The sequence below is a fragment of the Xenopus laevis genome, chromosome 3L (genome assembly GCF_017654675.1).
Source record: "Xenopus laevis strain J_2021 chromosome 3L, Xenopus_laevis_v10.1, whole genome shotgun sequence".
Classification (NCBI taxonomy): domain Eukaryota; kingdom Metazoa; phylum Chordata; class Amphibia; order Anura; family Pipidae; genus Xenopus; species Xenopus laevis.
Window position 1 is genome coordinate 10,106,755 of NC_054375.1, and position 21,951 is coordinate 10,128,705.

The following is a 21,951-nucleotide window of genomic DNA, read 5'->3' on the forward strand; positions in this document are numbered from 1 at the left end:
ATTTCTACTATCCCTTATAGACGAGTCCAGATTACTTAGTCATCCAATTAGCCTTCCCGAAATATATCTAAAGATGCGCTCGAAACTAGTATCTTAAGATGTTAACTGTCTAACCACAAAACGCTATAATGAACATAATCAGCAGACATACATACGACCTAAAAACCGGACATTGCGATCTCCAATGGACTTCATTATCAAAGATCCAGATCAGCATCCTAAAATCCCAACTTTCGTACCACTAAGCTATCTTCTAAATCTGTAGAATCCCTACGATGTGACAACCTCTCTACCAACTTACTTGCTGTCAGGACATAACATCACTTATAAGCGCAATATCGCGGGCTAAACGCTATCCATAAGCATTTCACCAGTTGGCACTCTCAATTCATCTTGATCGCCCATCTGAAATTACTATATGCGCTTATATTCCTATCGAGGGTGAAAGGTAACCTACCTCTAGCGCCTACATTCCACACCCTTACGCCAGCAAAAGGTCGCTTGACGATATTAAACGCGTGTAACTGCAAACCCTACTTGCTAACCCTCTTCTACTTCTCCCTCACCCTCAATCCTACGCCAGATTCACGCTACCATATTACCGGCTGCTACTTCACTCTCCGTCAAGCATTCGGAAAGCTCGCTAGCTCAACTCCGCTAGTTAGTAATTTCCCCTATCTTATTCATAGAACTCCCAGTCAATCCACCAAGCTAACAATCATAATGCCATATTTATTGAAGGACTCTGAAGGGAAACCCACTTTAAAATATCACTCCCAAAACTCTAATGCGAGCTACCTTCTTAAATCCACCTTATAACTACGTTGCTGAGACTATCATTGCCTATATAACGGAGGATTCTAATTTAGGTATCCCTATAGTAGACACTGCCCTCTCTCACTATTGCAATTCACTAAAGGCGCAAACGGCTAACTCATCGCAAATTTCACCGTGACTTCATTCATTACTTCCTGATTTACAATGGGGCCTGCGAATATTCGCTAGCCGAGGTAAGTAGACCTACTCTAGCAGCTAACCTCCACCTCTTACGCCACGGACAAATTGTCTGACGAATACACGCTAGCGCAACTTCTCACCTTTCGCCTCCCTCGAGCTCCAACTTCAATTTCTAAGTGCACACCTTAGCCGCCGCCCCTGTCGAAGCTCGCGAACTCCCTAGGCCTCAACTCCGCATTCGGTTAGTGAATTTTGCCCTATATTCATAGGCAACTGCCCATTCACAATCCGACAAGCTTAACCATATCTACTCAATGCGCCATTATTACTTGAAGCAACTCTGGAGCCGATTAACCACTTAAAATATCTACTCCCAAACTCTATCAGCCCTACCTCTTTTCTTAAATCCACCTTAACTAACCCTTTCTGACTAATCATTGCCATTATAATCGTCAGAGATTTAATCTCTCTCGGTAATATCAAGCTCAGCCACCATAATCTTCCACCTCCCTCATGACAAAACAGTATATAAACCAGTGCCAAGGTTCGTCAAACTATGCGGCAGACTGACTTCGGCATGCACTGCGTTTCCCCACCCTATTAATAAATTCCTATACATTTTTCAACAGAGCATCAATCTCTACTCACGACTGATTTTATTCTTTATATCCCTAGAACTCTATTAACCTATTCGAGCATCCTAATATGCTATTCCGATTCATTTACAGCTCGGAGCTACTCATCGGTTTTGCGACATAGACATGCTTCAAAACCAGGAAAATACGACTGGTGTCTAATAAGCTCTAGTTGAATAACCTAATAGGTTCAGATGTATACAAACCATGAAATATGTTTGTGCAAGCACATAAACATCCTCAGGTAATATTATAGCGATATCAACTCAACGAAAAAAATCATTCATAAGATTGCCTATGGACTGGGATATCTGAAAACATCTTAAAAAACACAGCAGATAAAAATCCAAATGGCAACAAACAAACAAAATTGTTTACTTCGCCAAATCAATTAAAATCAACTAATTAACAACAGAATATTTAAAACAGCATTACGCTTACCAGCTAAAATATATGACGTGATAAGCCGCCACTCCTACTTAGCAGAAAAATTAGCGGGGGAGGAGCGCGAGGGGAGCGAGAGCGAAGGCGCGGAGGTGTAGAGTGTTGTGATAAAGGCAACACGCCTCGAAATCACTAAGCTTCTCAATTATCTATTACTACACTCTATAACCTCCCAGACCATCCGATTCAATCTATATAGATCATATCAACGGAGGCTTTCTAGAGAAAAAGATTACACTAAGTTTACCCTAGACTTCACACTAATAAATCGATAACATCGAAGATTAAACACAATTAAAACCTTGTCCCTCTCAAAGCCCCGCCTCGATCCCCCCTTAATTTCAGTCAGAATGAAGTTATATCATCTCACGTATGTCCAGAATTAATAACAGTTGCACAAGAAAAATAATGGATAGAAAGAAACAGAAATATTACGATGAGGGAGAGCCGCACATAAAGGACTTCTGGGGTACGGTGGTTTCAAACTGGGGACGTAGAGTCTACCAGTAGAAATACATCCAAAGTGATCTATCTTAGATCAGAAGATCGGATGATGAATAGTGCCACCAATTCCTACCGCAAAGCTAACACTACGTACCTTTTTTAGGGATAAGATAAGCGAAGAGGGTCAGGAGAGGGGGAAGAGAGTTAAGAAAGCAGAGACAAATGGCCTAGTCGGCGGTCAGATCATGGGAACGGCGATCGGAACAGAGGCGAGGAAAACTTCAGAGAACATTAAATATCGAATTAATCTCTAGTGGATCATATCCTCTCTGAAAATCAAAATACATTCTAATGGAGGGGTCTGGTCCTTCTCTCGCTAGTTTATGATGTAAATCCCATCACTTTATGTAAAGATTTTTTCTTTTCCTGTCGGAAACTCTTGCTCACGAAACATTTCCACCAGATAACTCACAAAATGAGCATGGTTTTGGGTCAATGCCTTAATGCTATACCATGATCCGAATAAACCCACACAATTTGACACACCATCCACATCTAACCTGACAACTGAGTAAATAACATTTCAACAAGCCCTTTCCGATCGGAATGACTTACCTGATCGAACAAACCGATCCGTGAGATCTTTGAAACCCAATGAGTAAAATTCATTCTCCCAGAAATATAAGCTCAGCAGTAATCGATAAGGGTACATATCTGGTGGGAATGTTGTCAGGGGAGCCGGGAGCTCCCACCAGGGAGGTTTTGTCAGGATCAAGGAGGGAAGCCCTCTGAGGATCAAGTCGGCGGTGTCCAAAGGTTAATGCAAACAGATAATCAAAGTTCAGGGAAGAGTTCAAGGGCAGGCAGATTTAGAAGCAAGATCTGCAAGGTCCAGGCAGGGTCAGGATAACAGTCAGGGAACAAGATTTAATATAATAACAGTTCAAAGGGAACCCAGGATACACACAAGAAATGTATACTATACTTGGGCATCTTGGTTGCTCTTTTATGTTTGAATTTGGCGCCTAGTGAAATCATTGGCGTCCTTACACCGATATGCATGGTGTATCGTCTATGGCGTTCCTATGCGCCCGCGCTGACGTCATTTGCGCCGGCGCTGCTACCCGCCATACTGTGGTGACCATTGGGCGCCGCCAATTTTTGGGAGCGACGCCGGTGTGAGGGAGCTGACATGCTGCCCGGAGCTCCTGGGACTGCTCCGGGCGCGATCGTGACAGAAATGTGATGTAGAATCCCTCTATTTCCTCCATCTCCCATAAACAAGGCCTATCACGAGCCGTTAACGATTTTCATGGAAACAGACAGTGATTTGGGACAATATATGATTTCATGGCCGATTTTACAGATTTATTGTCTTAATCACAATTTCTTTGTATTCAATGAAGACATTTTTATTTACAAAACTAAGAAGGTGTTACTATGGGTGCAAAGCATTCGTCCCCACATATTGCAAACCTATTCATGGGATGGTGTGGGAGGCAATTGGGTTTTGGAGATGCAAGATGCCCAATACACCCAATACATTTCATACGCGGTTTTGCTACATTTATGATGTGATATTTCTTTGGACTGGTACCAAAGAGGATTTAAGTGATTTCCTCAAATGCCTAAATATTAACCATCTCAATATCAAACTCACACATACCATCAGTGACGTAAGCCATTTGACTTTCTCGATATGGAACAATCAAACCAACAAAGAGGATGGGAACATTGGGTACTGATTTGTACCGCAAAGCTACTGCGACTAATTCCATACTTCATTTTCAGAGCCATCTCCCAATGGCAAACCAAAAGGGGAATCCACGTTGGTGAATTCCTTCGCTGTACGCCCGTAAACTGTTCAGATTTACAAACTCTTTAAAAGGAGGGCGAGTGAAACTGACTGAACGGTTAGCGCACAGGGCTATTCACGGGAATGTGATTCAAAAAGCCTCATTCTAGAGCAATCAAGACCCCTAGGAGCACCATAGTCATGAAATTCTTATTTTTTTAATCGAAACTTCGTGACCCAAAATGGCGATCACTACAGGAAGAAGACCGAAGGAGACAAAGATGGCTGCTCTGTGAACTCCGCTGAACAGGACCTGCAAGGAGGGGGTAAGTAGAAAGTTAGGGGCATTTGCCCAGGGTTGCAGGTTAGGCCAGGAGGGAGGGGCCTATTTAGGGTAGAGGGGAAGGGGGATCCTAATGATGGGGTTGAATTCTCCTTTAAAAGCAATGGGTCTCTCCCAGGGTGTCCCTTGTATATAGAGGGGGAGATCTTGGAAACAGCCCTTTATCCAGAGAGAGCGAGTGGGATATTTTTGATGAATTCACCAGTCCAATGGCTTAAACGAGAGCTTTACAATGAACACCTTTATATAAAAGCTCTTCATGTAGCAATAAATTTTTGTAACAACACATTAGTTGTGCCATATATTTACGACAATGTATTGTATTGGTTTTGCCATTCAGTGTAATCATGTACTATTGTCACACAATGACGGACTAGTGTTTACTCTGTCAGGAACTTACTGTACCTGGTGGTCTAGTGGTGCGGCGGGAGGCCGTTCTTCTTCGACCGCCGTTGCGGCTACTTAAGATGCGCGCAACCACGTCTCGTGGGTTTTATAGACGCGAGTGCGCTGGCGTGATGACACCAGCGCACATTGGCGCGAAATTCAAATAGGTATTTAAGGGGGGCTCGCTAATTCTTCATCGCCCGTGATAGGATTTGTTCCTGGTGCTTCTGAGCTTAAGCTATATATGTCTGAACCTGTTTGTGATTCCTGTTTGTGACCCCTGACTGGCTTTTGACTATTCTGACCTCTGGATCCTGACCCTTGCCTGAATACCGACTACCTCTTCTGCTTAACCCTCTGATCGACTTCCTGGTTTGACCCTTGGCCTGCCTGACTTACACTTATTCTCTGCCTGCCTCGACGCGGCCTGATCTGACTTCTCTATTGCCTAACGCCTTGTACTACGACCTTCTGTCCAAAGACTTTGCTCTACAGTCGTGCCCCTCTGCCTATCCAGAACCCTCATCTTGCACCTCTCGTTTAAGTCCAGGTGGCATCCAAGTAAGCCGAGGGCTCCTCCCGAAGCCCAAAGCCGGTCACACTACTGGTGAAGCACGAGCGAGACCCAGGGTGCCTGGCGTTTGTTGCTGGTGTTGGGTGCCGACTGTGACCACACTCGTAATAGTGAAACGATACATGACAAGTTTCTCCGTACGGCCCTACCTGTCAGTGCAGGACGACTGGGGGTTAAGTTGCTCCTCTCTGGAGGCAGGACAAACTAAGAACTCTTCCTTCCCCTCCTCTTCCCGTGGACTCCACCTCCAACCTCAGTTTTTTAGTTTGTCCTGCCTAGGAGGCAGCATTTCCTTCTCCTACTAGGAATCTTTAATATAGTGCTCCCTGTTATAAGTATAGTCACGGTAGAGCCTATAACGATACAGAATCGTCAGTTAAGTACTACATACATGGTTGAGCTCAGGAGTGCTCCCTACATCTTACCAATGAGCTTGAGCTCCCTCTTGAAGAGGTCTGGTGCTCCTTATTTCAGCAAAAAAGTCATTACCAAGGCACAAAATTCATAACTCACAAGGCACACAATTAAATATTGCGGATAGCCTATCAATAACTAATGATGTATCAGAACAGCACACTACAGCAGCATAATGCTGCCACAGAGTGGAACACTTCCAGCTGCAGCTCAAGTACCGAGCCTGCCAGCACAAGATTTTACTCCGTATGTTGTGGTTTCAGTCCACTATTCAACAAACCGTAGACTAGGCCATAACAGCCCGTACACCTACTGTCAAGTCAACATGTTAAAACGTTCCAGGCCTAGATCACCTTCCCCTCAGGGTCACATTCAGAGTATCACTCTTCTCCACAGTCAGAGGATAGTGAAACTTGCTCTTCTCATACAGATGATTCTGCATCAGATTCAGAGTCAGAATCTGCTTGAAGACAATTCTAAGCAACCAGAAGAAGTCAAAGGTCTTCTTTGTTCCGTTTTCTCCACCTTAGAAATCAAAGAGGAACAGATAGCACATTCCAAAGCTGATAAAGTATTGGGTAATGCAGTTAAAAGACCCAGAGCCTTTCCAGTCTCTAAGTCAATCACCAAAGCAGTAGATGCTGAATGGTCTCACCCAGAGAGGTAGGCTCACATTCCTCCCACATTTTTCAATACTTACCCAGTCGCAGTGGACCTCATGCAAAAATGGGATAAAATTCCTAAAGTGGATCCTCCTATAGTCAGAATTTCAAAAATACCACCTTACCAGCAGAGGATGCAGGATCCCTAAAGGATCCTATGGAGAGAAAATTTGACTCTGCATTAAAGAAGACTTTCAGTGTTCAGCAGTAGTTTTAAGGCCTGCGGCAGCAGCGGCCATGGTGACGAAAAGCCCGATATTGGTGCCAGGAACTAGTTAGTTCACCACCGTCCTCAGCAGAACATATCAGCAGGAGCTTGACAAAATTAAATCCGCATTGTCCTGTTTAGGAGAAGAGACACTCGAGATCTCCAACCTTGCGGCCAGAGCCTCAGCAGCTTCTGTCACTGCTTGTAGGGTGTTATGGCTCCCTAATTGGAGATACTGCTTCCAGGGCCGGGCCAAGGTATTTTGGCACCCTAGGCAATGGCTTCAATCAGCGCCCCCCCCCCCCCCCCCCGTTCAGCGTTTATCATTTCCCACATACCATTAAGGTTTTATTTTTTAATAAAGAAATCTTCCAAGACATTAATGAATGAAAGTTTTCATTTATATAAATATGTAATGTCCTGTGTGTCGTTGGAATTCCTTTGCCACAACATGTCAGCTGCCATCATTTAGCCACATAAAATTATCTCCTCCTTCTTCATTGCCCCCATATACCAGTGCTAGCAACCATCATACTGCTGACATCTGTATCTATGCCAACAGCAGCCAATACCTCATATTGCCCCCAAGCTGTACCTGTTCCAGGCTGTCAGCAGCAGCCACAAAACTATCATTTTGCCCCAGTCATCTGCATACCTATGCCAGCAGCAGCCAAGCTATTGCCCCCAAATCTGTACCTATGCCAGCAAGCCCAGTAGCCATCATACTACCCTGCCTGTGCAAGCAAGCCCAGTAGCCATCATGCTGCCCCCCCTGTACCAACAAGCCCAGTAGCCATCATATTGCCCCTCCTGTACCAGCAAGCCCAGTAGCCATCATACTGCCCCCTGTATCAGCAAGCCCAGTAGCCATAATACTACCCCCCTGTACCAGCAAGCTCAGTAGCCATAATGCTGCCCCCTATACCTGTGCCAGCAATCCCAGTAGCCATCATACTGCCCCCCTGTATCAGCAAGCCCAGTAGCCATCATACTGCCCGCCTGTGCCAGCAAGCCCAGTAGCCATCATACTGCCCCCCTGTACCTGTGCCAGCAATCCCAGTAGCCATCATACTGTCCCCCCCTATCAGCAAGCCCAGAAGCCATTATACTGCCCCCCTCTGTACCAAGCAAGCCCAGTAGCCATCATACTACACCCCCTGTACCTCTACCAGCAAGCCCATCAGCCATCTTATTGCCCCAATCTTTACCTGTGTCAGCAGGAAGTGTCAGAAAAACTAGCCCAGGTGGATTTTTTCTGCTCTTCAAATGTCTTCGGTGTGAGCCACACCAACGCGCCATCTCTCTGCCTCTCTCTGCTGCCCAGTCGTGTCAGTGATGTAATTGACGCATGCATGCACGGGGCGCCACCTACTGCGCATGTGCCGCACTGCAGCATGTTGAATAGAAGGTACAGATTATTACAGTAAATACTATTAAAGGCCAAGCAATTAAAAAATGAAAAAGAGAAAAAAAATCCCCCCTTAAAAGTACGGCCCCCCCAATGATTTCGCCCTAGGCAGGCGCCTACTCTGCCTACCCCTCGTTCCGGCCCTGACTGCTTCAAAGAACAAGCTTACTTTGTTACAGTTTTCTGGTTCACAATTGTTTGGATCGGAGCTTAAACAAATTATAGCAGATGTCACAGGCGGCAAAGGGGCATTCCTTCCACACGGCAGGAAACCAAAGCGGGAGTTCCATAAACGGAATTATCACAGGACCAATCCAAAAGGCGTTTCAATGCGTTTCACATCGCTCCACCAGGAAACCGATCCCACCAAAAGGGCAGGATTCCTGATGCTTTCTCCAAAAATAAATCCAATTGATAGACTATTTGCCAGCATGGCAAGCCTCCATTTCCGACCCTTGGATATTAAATATTGTAAACCATGGTTACAAAATTAGTTTTCACAGAAAGCCACAGGGAAATGATTTGTATTATCTCTAGTGCCCCGGCTTCTTCACAAACAGCAAGCACTACGGACTATTATTCTGGAACTCTTAGAAGCCAAAGTCATAGCCATAGTTTCCTGCAAAAAACAGATTCAAAGACTATTAGTCAAATTTTTAGTTCCAAAAAAAAAAAGACGGAGGCTATCCTCAGTACTCAATCTACACCCACTTAACCAGTTCATCTGGTACGAACGCTTCAAGATGGAATCCCTTCCCACAATCCTAAAGTTTCTTCAGCCACAAGTATTTATGTCAAAAGTGGACGTACCTACATGTACCCATTCACCCACATCATCAACGGTTCCTAAGGTTTGCAGTAGGCGACCAACATTTTCAGTTTTGGGCCCTCCCATTCGTCCTTACCTCAGCACCTCGGATATTCTCCAAAGTACCCAATGCTCTGTTGGCAACACTGAGAACTGAAGGTATCGCAGTGACAGCACCTCGACGACATTATAATCACACGTCAGTCACAATCAATAACTCAGCAACAAGTAAATACTTGCATCCAAACCCTAACTGGCTCATCAACCACAAAAAGAGCACCCTCATACCTACACAAAAGTTAGAATTCCTCTGCATGATAATAGACTCAAACATAGGCAAAGTGTATCTGCCACCGCCCAAGGCGTTAGCACTTCAAGAGTTGGCCAGGGCCTTCACCAATCATCCTCAACAGACTGCTCACAGCGTTCTCAAACTCCTGGGACTCATGGCCTCCAGCATAGAGGCGATTCCCTTCGGCAAACGACACCTCAGACCACTTTAGTGGGATTTTCTCCATCAATGGAACAAAATGCATCAAAATCACGCGCAAGTAATTCAACTGAAGCAATCTACCATTGCCAGTCTTCTTTGGTGGTCATACCTTCTGCACCTCCAACAAGGCAGGAGATGGGCTTGGCCAGTTCAGGAGGTAATCACCACTGATGAAAGCCTCAGAGGGTGGGAGGCCTTCTGGCCACCAAGAACGTGCCAAGGGATGTGGCCACTAACAGAGTCCAGACTACACATTAACACGTTGGAACTCAGAGCAGTTTTCAACGCACTGACTCAGTGGCAGGAATTTCTCCTACACAAACACATTCGCATTCAATCCGACAATGGAACAACGGTTGCGTACCTGAACAGACAAGGCGGCACGAGAAGTGCAGCAGCCCTCAAGGAAGGGTCCAAAATCATGGACTGGGCAGAAAGCTATCAGGATCACATATCGGCAATATATATTCAGGGAATACAGAATTGGCAAGCAGACTATCTGAGTCGTCAAACATTAGATCACTGGCATTATTAATTACCCTTGGCAATTGGGGCAGAAGTCCCGTTGGCAGTTCTTATCTGAACTATCTTGGATTCTCTAATACTATGTGACCAAGTCCACACTTATTCCATCGATGATTAGATTGGACCACAAGGCAGACAGCTTTGCCATCCTAACCATCCCTGATACTTTTCATGTGCGCTAAACTGTTGGTATACAGCACTTGAAGGGTTAAGTGCTATAAAATCTATACTGTTCAACAGTTTGTTGCAGTATAACAGCATGATCGTGGGTGTGAAGGGTTAATTGATCCAGCATACACACTTGTATAATTCAGTCTGCACACTTTGGGGCAAATTCACTAAACGCCGAAGCGCCTAACGCCAGCGTGAATGCTCCAGCGTAGCCCATTTTCGCTAATTCGCCGATTCACGCAGGCGTAAATTCACTAGTGTTACTTCGCACCCTTACGCCTGGCGAATTTTCGCAACAGACTTAACTACGCAAATTCACTGACGCGCAAATGATTCTGAACGCTACCTTTTACCTCAGACCAGGTGAAGTGCAATAGAGTAGATAGGGATTGCTTCAAAAAAAAATTAAAACATTTTCTAAATCCCAAAAAACGCTGGCGTTTTTTAATTTTTTATCGGTGATATGCTGAAAAAGATCGAAAAATTTTTTGGGGCTTCTCTCCTTCCCCCCTACATTTCCTAACTCATGGCACCTTAACTATACAATGGGCACATGTGTAGGGCAAAATAAACATTTTATTTGCTGTTTTGAAGGCTTCCCAGGCTTGTGTAGTGCTGCTACATATACCTCCATTATAACTTCAATTTGGCGCCGTATACAAATTAAGCATCGCTAGCGTAACTTCGCTTTGCTTGGCGAATTAACGCTAGTGCAACTTCGCAACCTTACACTTCCCCTGAGCGCAACTTCGGATTTTAGTGAATTTGTGTAGCGCTGGCGAAAATACGCCTGGCGAAGCGCGGCGAAACGGACGCTGGCACAACAACGATTCTTAGTGAATGTCCCACTTTGTATTTGTTTGCCTCAGTGGAAATACTGTGTCATTTCTATAAGTGACAGGATGAACGGCAACATTATTGCTCAATAGGAAATCCCATGGGCATTTTTTTCAAACAAGGTTTTGCGCTTGTCACAAGGAGAGAGTGTAGCATTTGTCGGCTCATCTCCTTTGTGACGTTTCACACTGATTGGCCCATTCAAATTTTTACCATTCGTCCCGCGGCTATTTGTAGGAGTGCATCTCCCGTCTCGTAATTGCCTTTGACAAAGCCCGCAACTTGGCGGGAGAAACGCACGCTAGGCACATTTTTATCTCTCAGTTAGGCAGGACGACTGATAGGGACCTGAAGGGTTATTACGGATCGGGAGGGTGTTCTATGTGGGTGAAGGGGTTGGAGGTTTTTCAAAGATCCGTGGGCTAGTATTAAGCCATTTGCTATTTTAAGTGCCTAGGGCTCACTATACTCCAATACCACGAGGACCCGTCAGCGGGGTTTTGTAGCCATTCGATACTTTGATGTGCCTGAGGCAGACATTACTTCTTTGCACATTAAGAGACCGACCTTAGGTCACTACTACTTACTACCTTATTGTGGCTAACTTCTTACTATATGGCGGGATCTCGATGTGAGTGAAGGGGTTGGTATAGTGATGGGCATTCTCTGAGTGACTGTGCTGGGTATCACATTTTGGTGGCATTTAAGATACCCAATACCCACTGTGACCATTAAACTATTACTGGTTACACAGGTGCGTTAGCATTTTACTTCCTTAACCCTCCCATTAGCCGGTCAATCAGTCCCCTGCTTCTAACTGGTCTTTTAATGTTGGAGACTGGACACCGATTTTAACGGCATAATAAAAGTTATGTTTTAATTTTAATACTTCATATGAGCCCCGGAGCTTATGGATGGGAGGGTGCAGTTATATGGGTCAGTTCTTTCATTTTTTCTCTCCTCTCGATATACAATTAATTATCTGACCCTGCACACCATCTTCTGTGCTTGATAGTTAGTGCTCCCCAATACTCCGTTCTTTTGCCCTAAAGACTTGCCATTCTTTGCTCTTTATGGTGCAGAACACAGCTCCCTACCTGGGCTCCCTCGCACCTTGAACCACTTGGAAATCTCAAGGTTGGGGTGATGCCAACGTTCTGTGCCCAAGGACTGAATTGTATGAAAAGGTACTGGTGCAAATAAAGTATGGAAGAGATTTATACAGGATGGAGTTGGTACCGGTATGGGATCCATTGTCTAGAAACCCATTATCCAGAAAGATCAGAATTACGGAAAGGCCGTCTCCCATAGACTTCATTTTATCCAAATAATAAAACAGTGCCTTGTACTTTATCCAAACTAAGATATAATTAATCCTTATTGGAAGCTAAAACCAGCCTATTGGGTTTATTTAATGTTTATATGATTTTCTAGTAGCCTTAAGGTATGAAGATCCAAATTACAGAAAGATCCATTATCCGGAAAACATAAGGTCCCGGGCATTCTGGATAACAGGTCCCACACCTGTATGGCAGAGAAGTAGGTGGTGTTTTGCACCCTGCTCAGGGGTCTCAGAAGGAAAGAAAAGGGGGATTATTTTGCAGAGGCAGAAGGCAAGGACAAGCAAATAATAAAGAAGTGATTTTCACTCTTGACCCCCTTAAGCTAATGTAGCATAAAGAGGAATCCCACAAATAAAAACTTGTCGCCCTTAATGGAAAGCAATCAGGCGAGCGAGAGCAAAAGGGGGTTAGAGATAGGGCTGCCGAGAGAGAGAGAAGTGGGTACTTATGGCCTCCCACTGAGAGGGCATTGCTGTCAGGGCTCACCGTTCCTCTACAGCGCCGCTTCCAAGATGGCGACACCCATAGCCACCACATGGACAATGGTGACAGTCTAGTTCCTATTTTCCTGTGATTGCTGATTATTGGATTTTTGACCCTTGCCTGGACTTTGATTATTGCCGCCAGCCTTTTGAACTATTGCCTGTATCTTGACTACGTTTATTCTTGATCCCTTCTGTACCGCGATCTTGGACTTTAACCAGAAGTTTCCTCCTAGGTCCGGACTTTCCCCCGCTGAGAGCCGATAGGCCCCCGTGACAATTGCACCTTCACAGCAATGACCTTGGGTGCCGCTGGCCAGGCTTTGGGTGTACAGAACGTTCAAGCAAGAGATGGGTTAGAATTATATTCGTTATCTTATTATTCTTTGTTCAAATGTATTCTATTTATATAACTTAAAGGAAATCAATGAATTGTATATGGAGAGATTGAGACAGATACATTGAGAGAGAGATCATATGAGATGCATAGATAGAAGTAGACTGGAGAATGGTGGATACAGACAGATAGAGAGAGGGAGATAAAAAGATAGATCCTGTAGTAGGAGATCCAGCTTTTGTTCAGCCCCCCCACTTTAGTCCAAATTTGAAGTGCAAATAAGTAGCCATCATAAGATTTATTGCTAGATAATAAATAATATAGAAAAGGTTGCAAAAGTTAAAAACAGCATCTTTGTTAAAATAACTGGAACTGCTCTATTAAGAGCCTACCTGCAGAAAACCTTGGTGCTCATATTAGAATTTATGCCCTTCATTTATTTGTAAAGCCGATTTATTGATGTTTATATTAAGCTCTTACCATTAGCTGGTTTCTACAGTGCAGGTTGCATAGCAACGTACTATTCTAGAAAAGACAATCTTCAATATCTAAAAAAAACAAAAGCAATTCACAATCATAAAAAGGGAATAAGGCTCCAATAGTCATTCATTCCTCTCGGGGACATTGTATCTTCTTAATCCAATAAGATTCTCTTTGGGAAAGAATCTGAAGAATGTCCACTCGCAGGAGAGATGACACATAGATAAACACATAGATTAAAAACCGCATAGGATGGTAAGTGAGGGAATCAAATAGCCGCTAAATATGGCCGTCTATTCTTAAGCAATAACAGCCATTAGTATTTACCATGTACCCTCCCTTCTTTTTCCCAATTCCCCCTGTAGTCAATTCTGCCTACCTACGTTGGGAACGGATGGGAGCTGCTCCCCCACCTATGCTGCCCGACGCGTTTCGCAGTTAAAACGGCTTCTTCAGGGGCATAGGTGCTGGTCGCGTCTCAATTGCCGGTTTAAATAGAGGTCCAGTACTTTGCACATAGTGGCGCTTCTCATTTGCGTCACTTCCGGTTGCGACCCTTTAGATCGGAGTCTAGTGCCGGATGATGTGCCAGTGTTTGCCCGTACTTGCGCTCCACACATACTGCGCATGAGCCTGTAAAACAGTATCCGGACAATACTTATCAAGGGCTTTAATATACAAATTTAAAGATGGAGTTATTTTATGATATACAAATATTGATAGAGTTTATCCATGCCTGTTATTATAATGGGCAAGATCACATATAATTATAATGGCTATTTAAAGTAATACATACGATGACTCTTATTTCAGAGAAAAGGTGTAAATGTAAACCCTTCATTTAAACCAAAGGGAGCCTTTGCTATTCATGGTATAAATCCATTCTGCTTCCTTCTGTAAGTTGTACTACACAATCTTCTTACTCTTAGGTACTGCCCTACTGGAATCCCTTGAATGGTATTTTTGGGGTGTTGGCTCTGTGCATGGAGCAGACTATTGGTGGTGGTTTCCTTTCTATATACAGAGGTCGCTTTGTTATTGTTATTTGTAGGATCTGGAAATATTCGAATATCTCAAAAGTTAACAGTGTTGCTGTTGATTTGTGCTGTTACCTTCAAATGAATGGGATTAATATTAAGTTTATCCACAAATTGGAAGAACTTTAGGCTTGTGCTTGTCCATATTAATACTATGTGGTGTATGTAGCGCAGCCAAAGTGGTAAGTACTGAGTCTATCAGCCAGATCCTCTCCAAACACCATATTGCTCTCCCACCAGCCCAGGGAAATGTTGGCATAAGAGGGGGCGCATGTACTGCCCATTGCGGTTCCCCTTAATTGGCGGAAATATTTACTGTGAAAGGTGAAGTAATTGTGGGTTAACACAAATTCCAGTAGCTCAACTATGAAATTGTTATGTTCAATGAATTGTAGTCTTCGTTGCATGAGAGTGTCTTGGACAGCAGTCAGGCCAAATGTGTGTGGAATGCTGGTGTACAGTGATTCCGTGTACTACCTGGGTTATCAACCTTAAGCAACTCTATCATTCCTTTGTACCCCCCAAATAAGCAGCGAACCTGTAGGTTGTAGGAAGGACTTTCAGATGCAGGTTGGGGGTCTGAGGGTTTGCAGGTCAAGTTGTGGATCTTGAAAAGTTGTATTCCTTTAAAAAAATTTTTTTCCTGCCTAGCCCACTAATGATGACATCACTTCCCGTTTCCAGCAACGGCACTTCCTGCTTTATGGTGGTCAGCGTGTCGCGGATCAGTTTGCAGATCAGGCAGTTGCGGGTCAGGTAGGTAAAAATGTGGGTGTGGGTGCGGGTACTCTACCGTAAGGTGGGGCCTTCATATTAAAGTGGTGGTTCACCTTCAGGTTAACATTTAGTATGTTATAGAACAAACAATTCTAAGCAACTTTTCAATTGGTCTTCATTATTTATTTTTTAAAGTTTGTTTTTTATTATTTGCCTTCTTCTGATGCTTTCCAGATACCAAATGGGGGTCTCTGACCCCATCTAAAAACAAATGCTCAGTAAGTCTACAAATGTATTGTTATTGCTACTTTTTATTACTCCTCTTTCTATCCAGGCATCTCCTATTCATATTCCGGTTTCTTAATCAAATCAATGCATGGTTGCTAGGGTAATTTGGACCCTAGCAACCAGATTGTGCAAACTGGAGAGCTGCTGAATAAAAAGCTAAATGACTCTAAACCCATAAATAATAAAAAGTAAAAACCAATATGTCATACTAAAAGTTAAAGGGGTTGTTCACTTTTGAGTTATCGTTTAGTTTGATGTTGAGAGGGATATTCTGAGATAATTTGCAATTGATTTTCATTTTTTATTATTTGTGGTTTTTGAGTTATTTAGCTTTTTATTCAGCAGCTCTCCAATTTGCAGTTTCCAAAATCTGGTTGCTAGGGTCCAAATTATCCTAGCAACCATTGACTTATTTGAATAAGATACTTTGATATGAATAGGGGAGAGGCCTGAATTGAAAGAGTAAAAAAAGATCAATAATCATTTGTAGCTTTACGGAGCATTTGTTTTTAGATGAGGTCAGTGTCTCCCATTTGAAAACTGGAAAGAATTAGAAAATAAAGTATGTATTAATAATAAAAAAAACCCAATAAAAAGTAAATAATGAAGACCAATTGAAAAGTTGTGTAGAATTGGCCATTCTATAACATACTAAAAGTTAACTGAAAGGCGAACCACCTCTTTAAAGGTGAACAGCCCATTTAATGGACAAGTCGATAACCAGGAGATTGTGCCGTTGGCATGAACTACCCACTGACCTTGTCATGCCCAGGACCCAGGGCAGCTGCCCCCATTTTCCGACTCCCCAAGGAAAGCTCTGCTCCCTGGAGTCCCTGCTCATGGAACCCAACCCAAGCCTACGTAAGGGACACCTGGGTGCACAACATGGATTGGTTCATGGCACCCTGGCCAAGGGACAATAGGTTTCAATATTGGGTTACTGGAGGGGATCTACCCAATAACACCCATAGTATTATTATACTTTCCTTTATCCCACCCCAAATCCTACTTCAGATTAAGCAGACATGCGCCCCTTACACTGGGCTTGGGCAGTACCAGGTACAAATATGTCCTGTCCAATTTGTGCCCCCCTAGAACTGCTGCTCCCAAAATGGCCCTGTAATGTGTATGTTAGATAAGTGCAAGGAGATTCTCATGGCTAATCCCTTGTAAGTATCATTAAGCTTAGGCTGCCTATGTTGTAGTGCCAGGGGCAGTGTCGGACTGGGCCGGCGGGACACTGGGGAAAAAACCCGGTGGGCCCCAGATCGGCACCTTTTTCCTGCAGTGACTGGCCGACGAAGGGCAAAAACAGTTGCGCACCTTCTTCCTGTATTGCCCGCAGCGCAGTGTGCCGGCTCAGAAAGGGAGGACGGAGGGGGGCCCTCAGACAGCAGCCCCGGGCCCCCCAGTCTGACCCTGGCCAGGGGTGCAATGCCACTCAATCACAGCCGCTCCTCCATTAGGGCTTACGAGGCCCCTTTGTTGGGATAACAGGAGGGCGAGGGAACTTTTTAAAGGATTAGTCTATCTGCCCTGATCTTTTTTAAAGGACAGAATATTCAAATTGGTAAAAAAAAATATACCAGTCTCCTTATCTGTTACCCCAATGGAGCATCCAAGTGTTGGAGAGCTGATTGGTGCCATTTTCCCTGTGCTCCCAGGCAGGGCAGTCCTAAGAGTCTGAGTTCCCCAGGGTAGAGCCCTGTAGGGTGTTGGGTACCCCCCAAAAAAGCAGAGAACCTGCAGGTTGGTGGTCTGAGGGTTTGCAGGTCAAGTAGTGGATCTTAGCAAGTTTTATTCCTTTTTTTTTTAAAGTTTTTAAAAATGTTTTTTCTCTGCCTAGCCCAATTCTGATGACATCACTTCCCATTTCCAGCAACGGCACTTCCTGCTTTATGGTGGTCAGCGTGTCACGGGTCAGTTTGCAGATCAGGCAGTTGCGGGTCAGGTAGGTAAAAATGTGGGTGTGGGTGCGGGTACTCTACCGTAAGGTGGGGCCTTCATATTAAAGTGGTGGTTCACCTTCAAGTTTACGTTTAGTATGTTATAGAACGAACAATTATAAGCAACTTTTTAATTGGTCTTCATTATTTCTTTTTTAAAGTTTTTTTTTTTATTTGCCTTCTTCTTGTGATGCTTTCCAGATATCAAATGTGGGGGTCACTGACCCCATCTAAAAACAAATGCTCAGAAAGTCTACAAGTGTATTGTTAGTGCTACTTTTTATTACTCCTCTTTCTATCCAGGCCTCTCCTATTCATATTCCGGTCTCTTAATCCAATCAATGCATGGTTGCTAGGGTAATTTGGACCCTAGCAACCAGATTGGGGAAACTGCGAACTGGAGAGCTGCTGAATAAAAAGCTAAACGACTCTAAAACCACAAATAATAAATAGTGAAAACCAATATATCATACTAAAAGTTAACTTAAAGGAGTTGTTCACCTTTGAGTTTCACGTTTAGTATGATGCAGAGAGGGATATTCTGAGACAATTTGCCATTGGTTTTCATTTTTTATTTGTGGTTTTTAAATTGTTCAGCAGCTTTTTCCAAAATCTGGTTGCTAGGGTCCAAATTACCCTAGCAACCATTCACTTATTTGAATAAGACTGGGATATGAATAGGGGAGGGGCTGAATAGAAAGAGGAGTAATAAAAAAGAGCAATAATAGATCATTTGTAGCTTTACGGAGCATTTGTTTTTAGATGGGGACAGTGACCTCCATTTGAAAACTGGAAAGAATCAGAAAAAAAGATGAATAAAAAAACAATAAAAAATTTTTATTTAAACTTTATTAATCTATTTTTTGCCCCACCTCAGCGTCAGGCCTGCACAGGAGATTTCTTGATAGGTAGGGGGCAGAGGAGAGCGCAAGAAGGAGGAAGCCGGAAGCAGATGGAGACAGGAGGAAGCCCAGTGGCAGAACCCCCTCAAGGCCGCTGGCGGTATGGCAGTGCTGCTCCAATCACGCTCACGGTGTGTTTGCAAGTACGTCTGTTCATTCTCAGTCTGGCTGCAAACGAAGGCAGCCTGACAAGTGCAGCAACAACAGAAAAACTTGTGAGCGAAATGTGGACCTCTCTGCTTCTCATCTCTCCTCCAGCACCGGCACAGGATTTCCACTGCAAGTGTAAAATTACTAATAATGCAACCGAGTAGAGTCTCTCTCCCCATGTATCATTGCTCTGGGGCGGTGGGTTTTGGAGCGAGGCAAAACTAAGGAGAAGTTTCTTCCCCCAGGTATGACATGAGCTGACCCCGTGTGCTGGTGCCTTTACTCAGTTTCGGGAGGATCCATGGACTCTCGCGATGGGGCACCAAGTGCAACTTTCTGCTGCTGCCGTTTCTGGCTTCTCTGTATTTAATGGCAGCACTTAGCAGGCGGCAGGTGTCAGTACCTGACCCTGGAAAGGGAGCAGCTGTCCCTGTGCCGTGGAGGGAGATGATAACTTAGGGGTCTGAGAAGTGCAGAACCAGTAGGGGCACCAGATGCTGAGCTGAATAGTCTTTTAGTTGAGAGCGGTGCTGGGATGACAGGGGTGCAGTCATAGACAGTGCAGTGGTGGCTACTGATGGGCTTCTTGCTACCTGGTATGTGGAAGCCCTTAGTAATGTCCAACCTGCAGCCCTCCTTCTTCCAGTACTTCTACTTCTGTGTTTGAAGCCCTGTAACAACTGGAGGGCCGCAGGATGGACATCATTGTCATGTACACTGGCTAAAGTTACACATAATGGTGGTATTTATACATGAAATTGCCACTGTGCCATCCTGCAATGATTTCTGGGACTATTTATACATGGAACTGCTACTGTGTTCATTCTTCAGTTTTTATTTTAATTTCTTCTGACCTGGCTTTCAAATAGGGGTCACAGAGTAGTCCCCAGGTAGCCCGTAAACTGTTGTACTAGGGGCTGTGTTTTTAAGAGATTAATTTTGTTGTCATTGGTATTTATTACTGATCTTCTATTTTGGTATCTCCAGCTCATATTCCAGTTTCTCATTGAAACCACCACTTGGTTGGTAGGGTCAGTTGCACCCTAGCAACCAGATAGCTGTTAACATTGCAAACTGGAGAGCTGCTGAATAAAAAGCTATATAACTAAAAGCTGCAAATAATGACCTTGTCATGCTCCTTTAAACGTTTTTTTTCTTTCTTTCTTCCTAGCCCACTAATGATGACATCACTTCCCGTTTCCAGCAACGGCACTTCCTGCTTTATGGTGGTCAGCGTGTCGCGGATCAGTTTGCAGATCAGGCAGTTGCGGGTCAGGTAGGTAAAAATGTGGGTGTGGGTTACAGGTCCGGGTTTCAAAAATTGTTTCCACGCAGGACTCTACCCCAGGGTGGGGCCATTATATTAAAGGGATGGTTCACCTTTAAGTTCATTTTAGTATTATATAGAATGGCCGATTCTAAGCAACTTTTGGTCTTCGTTTAATATTTGCCCTCTTCTGACTTTTTCCAGATTTCAAATGGGGGTCACTGACTCCCTCTAAAACCAATGCTCAGTAAGGCTACAAATAATTTTTATTGATACTTTCTATTACTCATCTTTCTATTTAAGCCTCTGCCTTTCATACTCCAGTCTCTTATTCAAATCAAAGCATTTCAGCAGCTCTCCAGTTTGCAGTTTCCAATATCTGGTTGCTATGGTCCAAATTACCATAGCAACCATTCATTTATTTGAATAAGAGCCTGCGATATGAATAAGGGAGGCCCGAATATAAAGAGGAGTGATTAGAAAGAGCAATAATAGATCATTTGTAGCTTTACGGAGCACTTGTTTTTAGATGGGGTCAGTGACTGTAAAAGAATCAGAAAACTGTAAAGAATCAGAAAAAAAGGTAAATAAAAAAATAAAAAGTAAATAATGAAGACCAATTGAAAAGTTGCGTAGAATTCACCATTCTATAACCTACTAAAAGGTAAGTGAAAGCTGAACAACCCCTTTAATGGACGAGTGGATAAGCAGGTGATTCGCATGAACTTACGAGGGGTTCCGAGGCCCCTTTGTTGGGATAACAGGAGGGTGAGGGAACTTTTTGAGAGATTAGTGTATCTGCCCGAGGTTCCCCGGCTCTGCTCCGCCGGCAGTAAATAGTTTTGTGCTACTGTATGTTTAATTCATGTGACAAGCAGCAGATAAGAATCCAGAAATGTATGTGTGTGTTGCAGCCTCTCAGGAAGGATTGCACAAAGCCACGGAGACAAGTCCCACCTTTAAATGACAAACACAGAAGCCTCTCCGCTTGTTACCTGCCCCTTTATTTTCTTCCCTTCATCTATCGACTTGTGCTAAAGCCTCGCTGTTCCTGCTCAAACTGCTCCTGTTGGCCAATTTGTTTTTATACTCCACTAAATATTTTCTTCTTTCCCTTTTTCACTTGTCTTCTTTCCTCTTTCTTTTATCAGTTTTTTTTTGCACTTTTTTAAAGAATCTTTTACTTTCCATTTAATGGTTTCTGTGCGTTTCTCCAGGATTTCATCTCAGTTCCACTTACAACTCTTAGGCCCCAGGCCACCAATGTTTTTAATTCTTAGGGCCCCAGGCCACCAATGTTTTTAAATCTTAGGGCCCCAGGCCACCATTGTTTTTAACTGTTAGATCCCCAGACCACCAATGTTTTTAACTCTTAGGGCCCCAGGCCACCAATGTTTTTAACTCAATCGCTTTAGCAGGAACCCCCCACCCCAAAAGGACGTCTCATAACCTGGAGAAAGTGGTACCCAAAAAACAAATGCAGCTTAGTCATTGGCCAATATCAAGCTCCTTCATATACTAAATGTCTGGTATAGTGACAATAGGCTGGTGGGAAGTGGATGGAATTCCAGTGTTAAGAAAGGGGCCTTGGACTTGAATGGAAATGCTGTTACATTGTGGCCTATGGAGTAAAGCAATATTCTAGTTCCCTCCAATCATTAGAGATCAGTATGTGTCCCTATGTCTTTCAGCCCCGTCATGTACATATTAATCAATTAACCCTGCAGAGATATTAACCCATTCCCTTCTTCAACTAAACCCCTGTATCAGCACCACCACCCAGTTTTACCCTCACACAACCGCTCAGTCATCTTTAGTAGAACGAGGCACAGGAGCCCCTTCCCTCAATATTCACCATAGGGATTAAAGAAAAACACAGAGACATATTTATGGGAAA

General features: G+C 43.8%; 2 protein-coding genes across 4 annotated transcripts in view; both read left to right on the forward strand.

The window, feature by feature from the left end:
- LOC121393056 overlaps positions 1-21,951 on the forward strand; it is a 1,743,327-nt gene that overhangs the window by 654,387 nt on the left and 1,066,989 nt on the right. The gene's annotated exons all lie outside the window — the stretch shown is intronic.
- LOC121400993 overlaps positions 1-21,951 on the forward strand; it is an 840,200-nt gene that overhangs the window by 467,671 nt on the left and 350,578 nt on the right. The gene's annotated exons all lie outside the window — the stretch shown is intronic.